The sequence below is a fragment of the Ranitomeya imitator genome, chromosome 1, assembly GCF_032444005.1.
Source record: "Ranitomeya imitator isolate aRanImi1 chromosome 1, aRanImi1.pri, whole genome shotgun sequence".
NCBI classification, from domain to species: domain Eukaryota; kingdom Metazoa; phylum Chordata; class Amphibia; order Anura; family Dendrobatidae; genus Ranitomeya; species Ranitomeya imitator.
The window spans coordinates 651,398,961-651,413,142 of NC_091282.1; positions in this window are offsets into that span (position 1 = coordinate 651,398,961).

Below are 14,182 nucleotides of genomic sequence, written 5' to 3' on the forward strand. Positions count from 1 at the left end.
AGTGATATCCACAGTGCTCCCATAATAACAGTGATACCCACAGTGCCCCCATAATAACAGTGATATCCACAGTTCCCCATAATAACAGTGATATCCACAGTGTCCCCATAATAACAGTGATATCCACAGTGTCCCATAATAACAGTGATATCCACAGTGCCCCCATAATAACAGTGATATCCACAGTGTCCCCATAATAACAGTGATATCCACAGTGTCCCCATAATAACAGTGATATCCACAGTGCCCCCATAATAACAGTGATATCCACAGTGCCCCCATAATAACAGTGATATCCACAGTGTCCCCATAATAACAGTGATATCCACAGTGCCCCCATAATAACAGTGATATCCACAGTGCCCCCATAATAATAGTGATATCCACAGTGCCCCATAATAATAGTGATATCCACAGTGCCCCCATAATAACAGTGATATCCACAGTGCCCCCATAATAACAGTGATATCCACAGTGCCCCCATAATAACAGTGATATCCACAGTGCTCCCATAATAACAGTGATATCCACAGTGCCCTCATAATAACAGTGATATCCACAGTGCCCCATAATAACAGTGATATCCACAGTGCCCCATAATAACAGTGATATCCACAGTGTCCCCATAATAACAGTGATATACACAGTGCTCCATAATAACAGTGATATCCACAGTGCTCCATAATAACAGCAATATCCACAGTGTCCCCATAATAACAGTGACATCCACAGTGCCCCATAATAACAGTGATATCCACAGTGCCCCCATAATAACAGTGATATCCACAATGCCCCATAATAACAGTGATATCCACAATGCCCCATAATAACAGCAATATCCACAGTGCTCCCATAATAACAGTGATATCCACAGTGCCCCCATAATAACAGCAATATCCACAGTGCCCCCATAATAACAGCAATATCCACAGTGCTCCCATAATAACAGTGATATCCACAATGCCCCATAATAACAGCAATATCCACAGTGCTCCCATAATAACAGTGATATCCACAGTGCCCCCATAATAACAGCAATATCCACAGTGCCCCCATAATAACAGTGATATCCACAGTGCCCCATAATAACAGTGATATCCACAGTGCCCCCATAATAACAGTGATATCCACAGTGCCGCATAATAACAGTGATATCCACAGTGCCCCCATAATAACAGTGATATCCACAGTGCCCCCATAATAACAGTGATATCCACAGTGTCCCCATAATAACAGTGATATCCACAGTGCCCCCATAATAACAGTGATATCCACAGTGCCCCCATAATAACAGTGATATCCACAGTGTCCCCATAATAACAGTGATATCCACAGTGCCCCATAATAACAGTGATATCCACAGTGCCCCATAATAACAGTGATATCCACAGTGCCCCATAATAACAGCAATATCCACAGTGCCCCCATAATAACAGTGATATCCACAGTGTCCCCATAATAACAGTGATATCCACAGTGCCCCATAATAACAGTGATATCCACAGTGCCCCCATAATAACAGTGATATCCACAGTGCCCCATAATAACAGTGATATCCACAGTGCTCCATAATAACAGTGATATCCACAGTGCTCCATAATAACAGTGATATCCACAGTGCCCCCATAATAACAGTGATATCCACAGTGTCCCCATAATAACAGTGATATCCACAGTGTCCCCATAATAACAGTGATATCCACAGTTCCCCATAATAACAGTGATATCCACAGTGCCCCATAATAACAGTGATATCCACAGTGCCCCCATAATAACAGTGATATCCACAGTGTCCCCATAATAACAGTGATATCCACAGTGCCCCATAATAACAGTGATATCCACAGTGCCCCATAATAACAGTGATATCCACAGTGTCCCATAATAACAGTGATATCCACAGTGCCCCCATAATAACAGCGATATCCACAGTGCCCCATAATAACAGCGATATCCACAGTGCCCCCATAATAACAGTGATACCCACAGTGCCCCCATAATAACAGTGATATCCACAGTGCCCCATAATAACAGTGATATCCACAGTGTCCCCATAATAACAGTTATATCCACAGTGCCCCATAATAACAGTGATATCCACAGTGCTCCCATAATAACAGTGATATCCACAGTGCCCCCATAATAACAGCAATATCCACAGTGCCCCCATAATAACAGTGATATCCACAGTGTCCCCATAATAACAGTGATATACACAGTGCTCCATAATAACAGTGATATCCACAGTGCTCCATAATAACAGCAATATCCACAGTGCCCTATAATAACAGTGATATCCACAGTGCCCCTTAATAACAGTGATATCCACAGTGCTCCCATAATAACAGCGATATCCACAGTGCCCCCATAATAACAGTGATATCCACAATGCCCCATAATAACAGTGATATCCACAATGCCCCATAATAACAGCAATATCCACAGTGCCCTATAATAACAGTGATATCCACAGTGCCCCTTAATAACAGTGATATCCACAGTGCTCCCATAATAACAGCGATATCCACAGTGCCCCCATAATAACAGTGATATCCACAATGCCCCATAATAACAGTGATATCCACAATGCCCCATAATAACAGCAATATCCACAGTGCCCCAATAATAACAGTGATATCCACAGTGCCCCATAATAACAGTGATATCCACAGTGCCCCATAATAACAGTGACATCCACAGTGCCCGCATAATAACAGTGATATCCACAGTGCCCCATAATAACAGTGATATCCACAGTGCCCTCATAATAACAGTGATATCCACAGTGCCCCCATAATAACAGTGATATCCACAGTGCCACATAATAACAGTGATATCCACCGTGCCGCATAATAACAGTGATATCCACAGTGCCCCCATAATAACAGTGATATCCACAGTGCACCCATAATAACAGTGATATCCACAGTGCCCCATAATAACAGTGATATCCACAGTGCCCCATAATAACAGTGATATCCACAGTGCCCCATAATAACAGTGATATCCACAGTGCCCCATAATAACAGTGATACCCACAGTGCCCCCATAATAACAGTGATATCCACAGTGCCCCCATAATAACAGTGATATCCACAGTGCCCCCATAATAACAGTGATATCCATAGTGCCTCCATAATAACAGTGATATCCACAGTGCCCCATAATAATAGTGATATCCACAGTGCCCCATAATAATAGTGATATCCACAGTGCCCCATAATAACAGTGATATCCACAGTGTCCCATAATAACAGTGATATCCACACTGCCTCCATAATAACAGTGATATCCACAGTGCCCCCGTAATAACAGTGATATACACAGTGCCCCCATATTAACAGTGATATCCACAGTGTCCCATAATAACAGTGATATCCACAGTGCCCCATAATAACAGTGATATCCACAGTGCCCCATAATAACAGTGATATCCACAGTGCCCCCATAATAACAGTGATATCCACAGTGCTCCATAATAACAGTGATATCCACAGTGTCCTATAATAACAGCAATATCCACAGTGCCCCCCATAATAACAGTGATATCCACAGTGCCCCTTAATAACAGTGATATCCACAATGCCCAATAATAACAGTGATACCCACAGTGCCCCATAATAACAGTGATATCCAAAGTGCCCCCATAATAACAGTGATATACACAGTGCCCCCATAATAACAGTGATATCCACAGTGCCCCTTAATAACAGTGATATCCACAATGCCCAATAATAACAGTGATACCCACAGTGCCCCATAATAACAGTGATATCCACAGTGCCCCCATAATAACAGTGATATACACAGTGCCCCCATAATAACAGTGATATCCACAGTGCTCCATAATAACAGTGATATCCACAGTGTCCCATAATAACAGCAATATCCACAGTGCCCCCATAATAACAGTGATATCCACAGTGCCCCATAATATCAGTGATATCCACAGTGCCCCCATAATAACAGTGATATCCACAGTGCCCCTATAATAACAGTGATATCCACAGCGCTCCCATAATAACAGTGATATCCACAGTGTCCCCATAATAACAGTGATATCCACAGTGTCCCATAATGACAGTGATATCCACAGTGCCCCCATAATAACAGTGATATCCACAGTGCCCCATAATAACAGTGATATCCACAGTGCCCCCATAATAACAGTGATATCCACATTGCCCCCATAATAACAGTGATATCCACAGTGCCCCCATAATAACAGCAATATCCACAGTGCCCCCATAATAACAGTGATATCCACAGTGCCCCATAATAACAGTGATATCCACAGTGCCCTCATAATAACAGTGATATCCACAGTGCCCCCATAATAACAGTGATATCCACAGTGCCCCATAATAACAGTGATATCCACAGTGCCCCATAATAACAGTGATATCCACAGTGCCCCCATAATAACAGTGATATCCACAGTGCCCCATAATAACAGTGATATCCACAATGCCCAATAATAACAGTGATACCCACAGTGCCCCATAATAACAGTGATATCCAAAGTGCCCCCATAATAACAGTGATATACACAGTGCCCCCATAATAACAGTGATATCCACAGTGCCCCTTAATAACAGTGATATCCACAATGCCCAATAATAACAGTGATACCCACAGTGCCCCATAATAACAGTGATATCCACAGTGCCCCCATAATAACAGTGATATACACAGTGCCCCCATAATAACAGTGATATCCACAGTGCTCCATAATAACAGTGATATCCACAGTGTCCCATAATAACAGCAATATCCACAGTGCCCCCATAATAACAGTGATATCCACAGTGCCCCATAATATCAGTGATATCCACAGTGCCCCCATAATAACAGTGATATCCACAGTGCCCCTATAATAACAGTGATATCCACAGCGCTCCCATAATAACAGTGATATCCACAGTGTCCCCATAATAACAGTGATATCCACAGTGTCCCATAATGACAGTGATATCCACAGTGCCCCCATAATAACAGTGATATCCACAGTGCCCCATAATAACAGTGATATCCACAGTGCCCCCATAATAACAGTGATATCCACATTGCCCCCATAATAACAGTGATATCCACAGTGCCCCCATAATAACAGCAATATCCACAGTGCCCCCATAATAACAGTGATATCCACAGTGCCCCATAATAACAGTGATATCCACAGTGCCCTCATAATAACAGTGATATCCACAGTGCCCCCATAATAACAGTGATATACACAGTGCTCCATAATAACAGTGATATCCACAGTGCTCCATAATAACAGCAATATCCACAGTGCCCTATAATAACAGTGATATCCACAGTGCCCCTTAATAACAGTGATATCCACAGTGCTCCCATAATAACAGCGATATCCACAGTGCCCCCATAATAACAGTGATATCCACAATGCCCCATAATAACAGTGATATCCACAATGCCCCATAATAACAGCAATATCCACAGTGCCCTATAATAACAGTGATATCCACAGTGCCCCTTAATAACAGTGATATCCACAGTGCTCCCATAATAACAGCGATATCCACAGTGCCCCCATAATAACAGTGATATCCACAATGCCCCATAATAACAGTGATATCCACAATGCCCCATAATAACAGCAATATCCACAGTGCCCCAATAATAACAGTGATATCCACAGTGCCCCATAATAACAGTGATATCCACAGTGCCCCATAATAACAGTGACATCCACAGTGCCCGCATAATAACAGTGATATCCACAGTGCCCCATAATAACAGTGATATCCACAGTGCCCTCATAATAACAGTGATATCCACAGTGCCCCCATAATAACAGTGATATCCACAGTGCCGCATAATAACAGTGATATCCACAGTGCCACATAATAACAGTGATATCCACCGTGCCGCATAATAACAGTGATATCCACAGTGCCCCCATAATAACAGTGATATCCACAGTGCACCCATAATAACAGTGATATCCACAGTGCCCCATAATAACAGTGATATCCACAGTGCCCCATAATAACAGTGATATCCACAGTGCCCCATAATAACAGTGATATCCACAGTGCCCCATAATAACAGTGATACCCACAGTGCCCCCATAATAACAGTGATATCCACAGTGCCCCCATAATAACAGTGATATCCACAGTGCCCCCATAATAACAGTGATATCCATAGTGCCTCCATAATAACAGTGATATCCACAGTGCCCCATAATAATAGTGATATCCACAGTGCCCCATAATAATAGTGATATCCACAGTGCCCCATAATAACAGTGATATCCACAGTGTCCCATAATAACAGTGATATCCACACTGCCTCCATAATAACAGTGATATCCACAGTGCCCCCGTAATAACAGTGATATACACAGTGCCCCCATATTAACAGTGATATCCACAGTGCTCCCATAATAACAGTGATATCCACAGTGCCCCATAATAACAGTGATATCCACAGTGCCCCATAATAACAGTGATATCCACAGTGCCCCCATAATAACAGTGATATCCACAGTGCTCCATAATAACAGTGATATCCACAGTGTCCTATAATAACAGCAATATCCACAGTGCCCCCCATAATAACAGTGATATCCACAGTGCCCCTTAATAACAGTGATATCCACAATGCCCAATAATAACAGTGATACCCACAGTGCCCCATAATAACAGTGATATCCAAAGTGCCCCCATAATAACAGTGATATACACAGTGCCCCCATAATAACAGTGATATCCACAGTGCCCCTTAATAACAGTGATATCCACAATGCCCAATAATAACAGTGATACCCACAGTGCCCCATAATAACAGTGATATCCACAGTGCCCCCATAATAACAGTGATATACACAGTGCCCCCATAATAACAGTGATATCCACAGTGCTCCATAATAACAGTGATATCCACAGTGTCCCATAATAACAGCAATATCCACAGTGCCCCCATAATAACAGTGATATCCACAGTGCCCCATAATATCAGTGATATCCACAGTGCCCCCATAATAACAGTGATATCCACAGTGCCCCTATAATAACAGTGATATCCACAGCGCTCCCATAATAACAGTGATATCCACAGTGTCCCCATAATAACAGTGATATCCACAGTGTCCCATAATGACAGTGATATCCACAGTGCCCCCATAATAACAGTGATATCCACAGTGCCCCATAATAACAGTGATATCCACAGTGCCCCCATAATAACAGTGATATCCACATTGCCCCCATAATAACAGTGATATCCACAGTGCCCCCATAATAACAGCAATATCCACAGTGCCCCCATAATAACAGTGATATCCACAGTGCCCCATAATAACAGTGATATCCACAGTGCCCTCATAATAACAGTGATATCCACAGTGCCCCCATAATAACAGTGATATCCACAGTGCCCCATAATAACAGTGATATCCACAGTGCCCCATAATAACAGTGATATCCACAGTGCCCCCATAATAACAGTGATATCCACAGTGCCCCATAATAACAGTGATATCCACAATGCCCAATAATAACAGTGATACCCACAGTGCCCCATAATAACAGTGATATCCAAAGTGCCCCCATAATAACAGTGATATACACAGTGCCCCCATAATAACAGTGATATCCACAGTGCCCCTTAATAACAGTGATATCCACAATGCCCAATAATAACAGTGATACCCACAGTGCCCCATAATAACAGTGATATCCACAGTGCCCCCATAATAACAGTGATATACACAGTGCCCCCATAATAACAGTGATATCCACAGTGCTCCATAATAACAGTGATATCCACAGTGTCCCATAATAACAGCAATATCCACAGTGCCCCCATAATAACAGTGATATCCACAGTGCCCCATAATATCAGTGATATCCACAGTGCCCCCATAATAACAGTGATATCCACAGTGCCCCTATAATAACAGTGATATCCACAGCGCTCCCATAATAACAGTGATATCCACAGTGTCCCCATAATAACAGTGATATCCACAGTGTCCCATAATGACAGTGATATCCACAGTGCCCCCATAATAACAGTGATATCCACAGTGCCCCATAATAACAGTGATATCCACAGTGCCCCCATAATAACAGTGATATCCACATTGCCCCCATAATAACAGTGATATCCACAGTGCCCCCATAATAACAGCAATATCCACAGTGCCCCCATAATAACAGTGATATCCACAGTGCCCCATAATAACAGTGATATCCACAGTGCCCTCATAATAACAGTGATATCCACAGTGCCCCCATAATAACAGTGATATCCACAGTGCCCCATAATAACAGTGATATCCACAGTGCCGCATAATAACAGTGATATCCACAGTGCCCCATAATAACAGTGATATCCACAGTGCCGCATAATAACAGTGATATCCACAGTGCCCCATAATAACAGTGATATCCACAATGCCGCATAATAACAGTGATATCCACAGTGCCCCCATAATAACAGTGATATCCACAGTGCACCCATAATAACAGTGATATCCACAGTGCCGCATAATAACAGTGATATCCACAGTGCCCCATAATAACAGTGATATCCACAATGCCGCATAATAACAGTGATATCCACAGTGCCCCCATAATAACAGTGATATCCACAGTGCACCCATAATAACAGTGATATCCACAGTGCCGCATAATAACAGTGATATCCACAGTGCCCCATAATAACAGTGATATCCACAGTGCCGCATAATAACAGTGATATCCACAGTGCCCCCATAATAACAGTGATATCCACAGTGCCCTCATGATAACAGTGATATCCACAGTGCCCCATAATAACAGTGATATCCACAGTGCCGCATAATAACAGTGATATCCACAGTGCCCCCATAATAACAGTGATATCCACAGTGCACCCATAATAACAGTGATATCCACAGTGCCGCATAATAACAGTGATATCCACAGTGCCCCATAATAACAGTGATATCCACAATGCCGCATAATAACAGTGATATCCACAGTGCCCCCATAATAACAGTGATATCCACAGTGCACCCATAATAACAGTGATATCCACAGTGCCGCATAATAACAGTGATATCCACAGTGCCCCCATAATAACAGTGATATCCACAGTGCCCCATAATAACAGTGATATCCACAGTGCCGCATAATAACAGTGATATCCACAGTGCCCCATAATAACAGTGATATCCACAGTGGTCCCATAATAACAGTGATATCCACAGTGCCCCCATAATAACAGTGATATCCACAGTGCCCCCATAATAACAGTGATATCCACAGTGCCCCATAATAACAGCAATATCCACAGTGCCCCCATAATAACAGTGATATCCACAGTGCCCCCATAATAACAGTGATATCCACAGTGCCCCATAATAACAGCAATATCCACAGTGCCCCATAATAACAGTGATATCCACAGTGCCGCATAATAACAGTGATATCCACAGTGCCCCATAATAACAGTGATATCCACAGTGCCGCATAATAACAGTGATATCCACAGTGCCCCATAATAACAGTGATATCCACAGTGGTCCCATAATAACAGTGATATCCACAGTGCCCCCATAATAACAGTGATATCCACAGTGCCCCCATAATAACAGTGATATCCACAGTGCCCCATAATAAAAGTGATATCCACAGTGCCCCCATAATAACAGTGATATCCACAGTGCCCCCATAATAACAGTGATATCCACAGTGCCCCCATAATAACAGTGATATCCACAGTGCCCCATAAAAACCGTGATATACACAGTGCTCCCATAATAACAGTGATATCCACAGTGCCCCTTAATAACAGTGATATCCACAATGCCCAATAATAACAGTGATACCCACAGTGCCCCATAATAACAGTGATATCCACAGTGCCCCCATAATAACAGTGATATACACAGTGCCCCCATAATAACAGTGATATCCACAGTGCTCCATAATAACAGTGATATCCACAGTGTCCCATAATAACAGCAATATCCACAGTGCCCCCATAATAACAGTGATATCCACAGTGCCCCATAATATCAGTGATATCCACAGTGCCCCCATAATAACAGTGATATCCACAGTGCCCCTATAATAACAGTGATATCCACAGCGCTCCCATAATAACAGTGATATCCACAGTGTCCCCATAATAACAGTGATATCCACAGTGCCCCCATAATAACAGTGATATCCACAGTGCCCCATAATAACAGTGATATCCACAGTGCCCTCATAATAACAGTGATATCCACAGTGCCCCCATAATAACAGTGATATCCACAGTGCCCCCATAATAACAGTGATATCCACAGTGCCGCATAATAACAGTGATATCCACAGTGCCCCCATAATAACAGTGATATCCACAGTGCACCCATAATAACAGTGATATCCACAGTGCCGCATAATAACAGTGATATCCACAGTGCCCCATAATAACAGTGATATCCACAATGCCGCATAATAACAGTGATATCCACAGTGCCCCCATAATAACAGTGATATCCACAGTGCACCCATAATAACAGTGATATCCACAGTGCCGCATAATAACAGTGATATCCACAGTGCCCCATAATAACAGTGATATCCACAGTGCCGCATAATAACAGTGATATCCACAGTGCCCCCATAATAACAGTGATATCCACAGTGCACCCATAATAACAGTGATATCCACAGTGCCCCATAATAACAGTGATATCCACAGTGCCGCATAATAACAGTGATATCCACAGTGCCCCATAATAACAGTGATATCCACAGTGGTCCCATAATAACAGTGATATCCACAGTGCCCCCATAATAACAGTGATATCCACAGTGCCCCCATAATAACAGTGATATCCACAGTGCCCCATAATAAAAGTGATATCCACAGTGCCCCCATAATAACAGTGATATCCACAGTGCCCCCATAATAACAGTGATATCCACAGTGCCCCCATAATAACAGTGATATCCACAGTGCCCCATAAAAACCGTGATATCCACAGTGCTCCCATAATAACAGTGATATCCACAGTGCCCCATAATAACAGTGATATCCACAGTGCCCCCATAATAACAGTGATATCCACAGTCCCCCCATAATAACAGTGATATCCACATTGTCCCTATAATAACAGTGATACCCACAGTGCCCCCATAATAACAGTGATATCCACAGTGCCCCATAATAACAGTGATATCCATAGTGCCCCATAATAATAGTGATATCCACAGTGCCCCCATAATAACAGGGATATCCACAGTGCCCCATAATAACAGTGATATCCACAGTGCCCCATAATAACAGTGATATCCACAGTGCCCCATAATAACAGTGATATCCACAGTGCCCCATAATAACAGTGATATCCACAATGTCCCCATAATAACAGTGATATCCACAGTGTCCCCATAATAACAGTGATATCCATAGTGCCCTATAATAATAGTGATATCCACAGTGCCCCCATAATAACAATGATATCCACAGTGCCCCATAATGACAATGATATCCACAGTGCCCCATAATAACAGTGATATCCACAGTGCCCCATAATAACAGTGATATCCACAGTGCCCCATAATAACAGTGATATCCACAGTGCCCCATAATAACAGTGATATCCACAGTGCCCCATTGTCACGATTCCCCTGACCGCTGTCACCAATTGGTCAAGATTCACACCGTGACCGTCACCCCTACGTCACGGATTGAGGTGACTTTAGGCCAACAGACGGCTATCACATGTGCAGGGGGGCTTATCTTAGTTATCCCTCCACTCCACGATGTGATGAAAAAACACACACAGGGCTATTGACCTCTTAGTTTACAGCAGGGGCTTATTCTAGGTATCCCACTGCTTTCAATATACCACCAACTGCAGGGATTTATGTATATCCCGCTTACAGTTCCACTTAACACTTGCAGCTCTCTGGCGCCCCCCTTACTCTCAGGTCAGATTAGGTACTGCACCCTGGGTAATTAGTCGCCAGAAAAGCTGCCTGCTATGTCCTGGCTATTGGGCACGCTGCAGCGACGCGATAACTACTCCCACTCAGGCAGGAACAATAATTATTAACCCCGCAGCCGCTTCAGCATCACCCAAAAGTCTGCACACTATCGGTATCACTGCCACCAGCTTCGATTAAACGGGTCCGAAGCTAACCCAACACAACAGTAACAGTAGCGTATTTTCCCTTCATGAGACTTAGGGTACGGTTTAGAGCAGGAGAACGGACTAATATATAATATTATATCCCATAAAAAATTAGGCAGTGCTTTATCAAAAATATTTTATAAAGATGTTATAAATGAGACAATTGCAAATATGTACATGGGTAATTATAACATAAAGGGAATAAAAGAGAAAAGATAACACTCACATGTTAAAAGCATTGCAGGCAACCAGGCTAGGGCAGTTTCCATACATCCCAGTCCATGGGATGCTGCTGGCTTCAGGAGAAGACAAGAAGTCAGGAAGAAATCTAGCAGACCTCAGCTGGGGATGTGTGCAGCCAGTTATACTTTCAAGGCTGTGACATCACAGAAAGGCTGGCTTATCCAGACCCTCCTCTCTCTACATTCTGAGTACTTCAATCTTAAATTTATCTACTTGCTATAACTTTGCTACAAAACATGACAGAGTCAGACTCAACCTATCATTCATCTCGGATTAACGTGAGCATTCTAATGAGATCAAATATGTCCTATCTGGGATACATATTTACAGAGAAATCCCTACTTCTTTACCAGATGGAGTTAGAAGCCCGAGTCTCATGGGATGTGTAGATACACCAAGTGAGACTAAGAATATATATTTTCGTATTTCTAGCTTAAATCGTTTGCCTAATATCTAACAAAAACTAAACAAAGAATCTTTCATGAATTTTTGGAGCCACTTTTCCTTATAGCTGAACAAGAGCTTACACAGGAAATGCCAGTCGTAAATTCCATTCGGCAATAAAACCTCTCTTCCCCCATACTCTCAGAGAAGGAAAGCCAGAAATTTGCAGCTACAAAACTGTTACTCCAAGAAGGGGGGCTTAGCCCACGCAGGCTAGCAAGAGAACTACTTATGATATTTCATACCATATCGTGACACCTCCCCCTTTTGGTGTGCGCTAGGGAGGTAGAACCCGACGGTATGCCTCCATGGGCACCTCAGTACGTTCACCCTGGCGGGAGAGTCCATCTGCATTCCCATGCTCCCTGCCCGTTTTGTGTTCAATGGTGAAGTCAAACTGCTGAAGGGCAAGGCTCCAGCGTAGCAACCTGCCGTTGGTTCCACACATGGCGTTTAGCCAGCGCAGAGGGTTGTGGTCGGTCACCACAGTGAAAGTGTGACCGTACAAGTAGGGCTGCAAGCGCTGCAGGGCCCAGACTATGGCCAGGCACTCCTTCTCGATTGTGGAGTAGGCCACTTCCCTCGGCAAAAGTTTCCGGCTCAGGTATAACACGGGGTGCTCTTGGTCCTCCGAGTCAACCTGGCTGAGCACAGCACCAAGGCCAAACTCGCTGGCGTCGGTCTGCACCAAGAACGGTCGACTGCTGTCGACTGCTTTCAACACAGGGGCGTTGCACAGTGCGGTTTTCAATGCCTGGAAGGCCCCCTCACAGCCATCTGTCCAGTTGACGATGTGGGGTAGCTTCTTCCTGGTGAGGTCCGTCAAAGGTTTTGCCAGGCTACTATAGTGCTGTACGAAGCGCCTATAGTACCCTGCAGTGCCCAAGAAGGACATCACCTGTTTTTTGGTCACGGGAGTGGGCCAGTTCACGATCACTCCCACTTTGTCAGGCTCTGGCTTCAGGGTGTTCCCGCCTACCCAGTGCCCCAGGTAGTGAACCTCCCTCATGCCCATCTGGCACTTTCCCGGCTTGATAGTCAGTCCTGCTTGGTGAATTCGCCTGAGCACCTCCTCGAGATGCTGCAGGTGTTCCTCCAAGGAGGAACTGAAGATGGCAATGTCATCCAAGTACGCCACGGCATACTTCTCCAGTCCTCGAAGCAGGAGGTTGACCATCCGCTGGAAAGTGGCAGGGGCATTCTTCATGCCGAAGGGCATGACCGTGGACTCGTACAGTCCGAAGGGCGTGATAAAGGCGGACTTCTCCTGCGCCTCGGGGCTCAGGGGAATCTGCCAGTATCCTCTACTCAAACCCATTATTGTCAGGTATTTTGCGCCAGCTAACT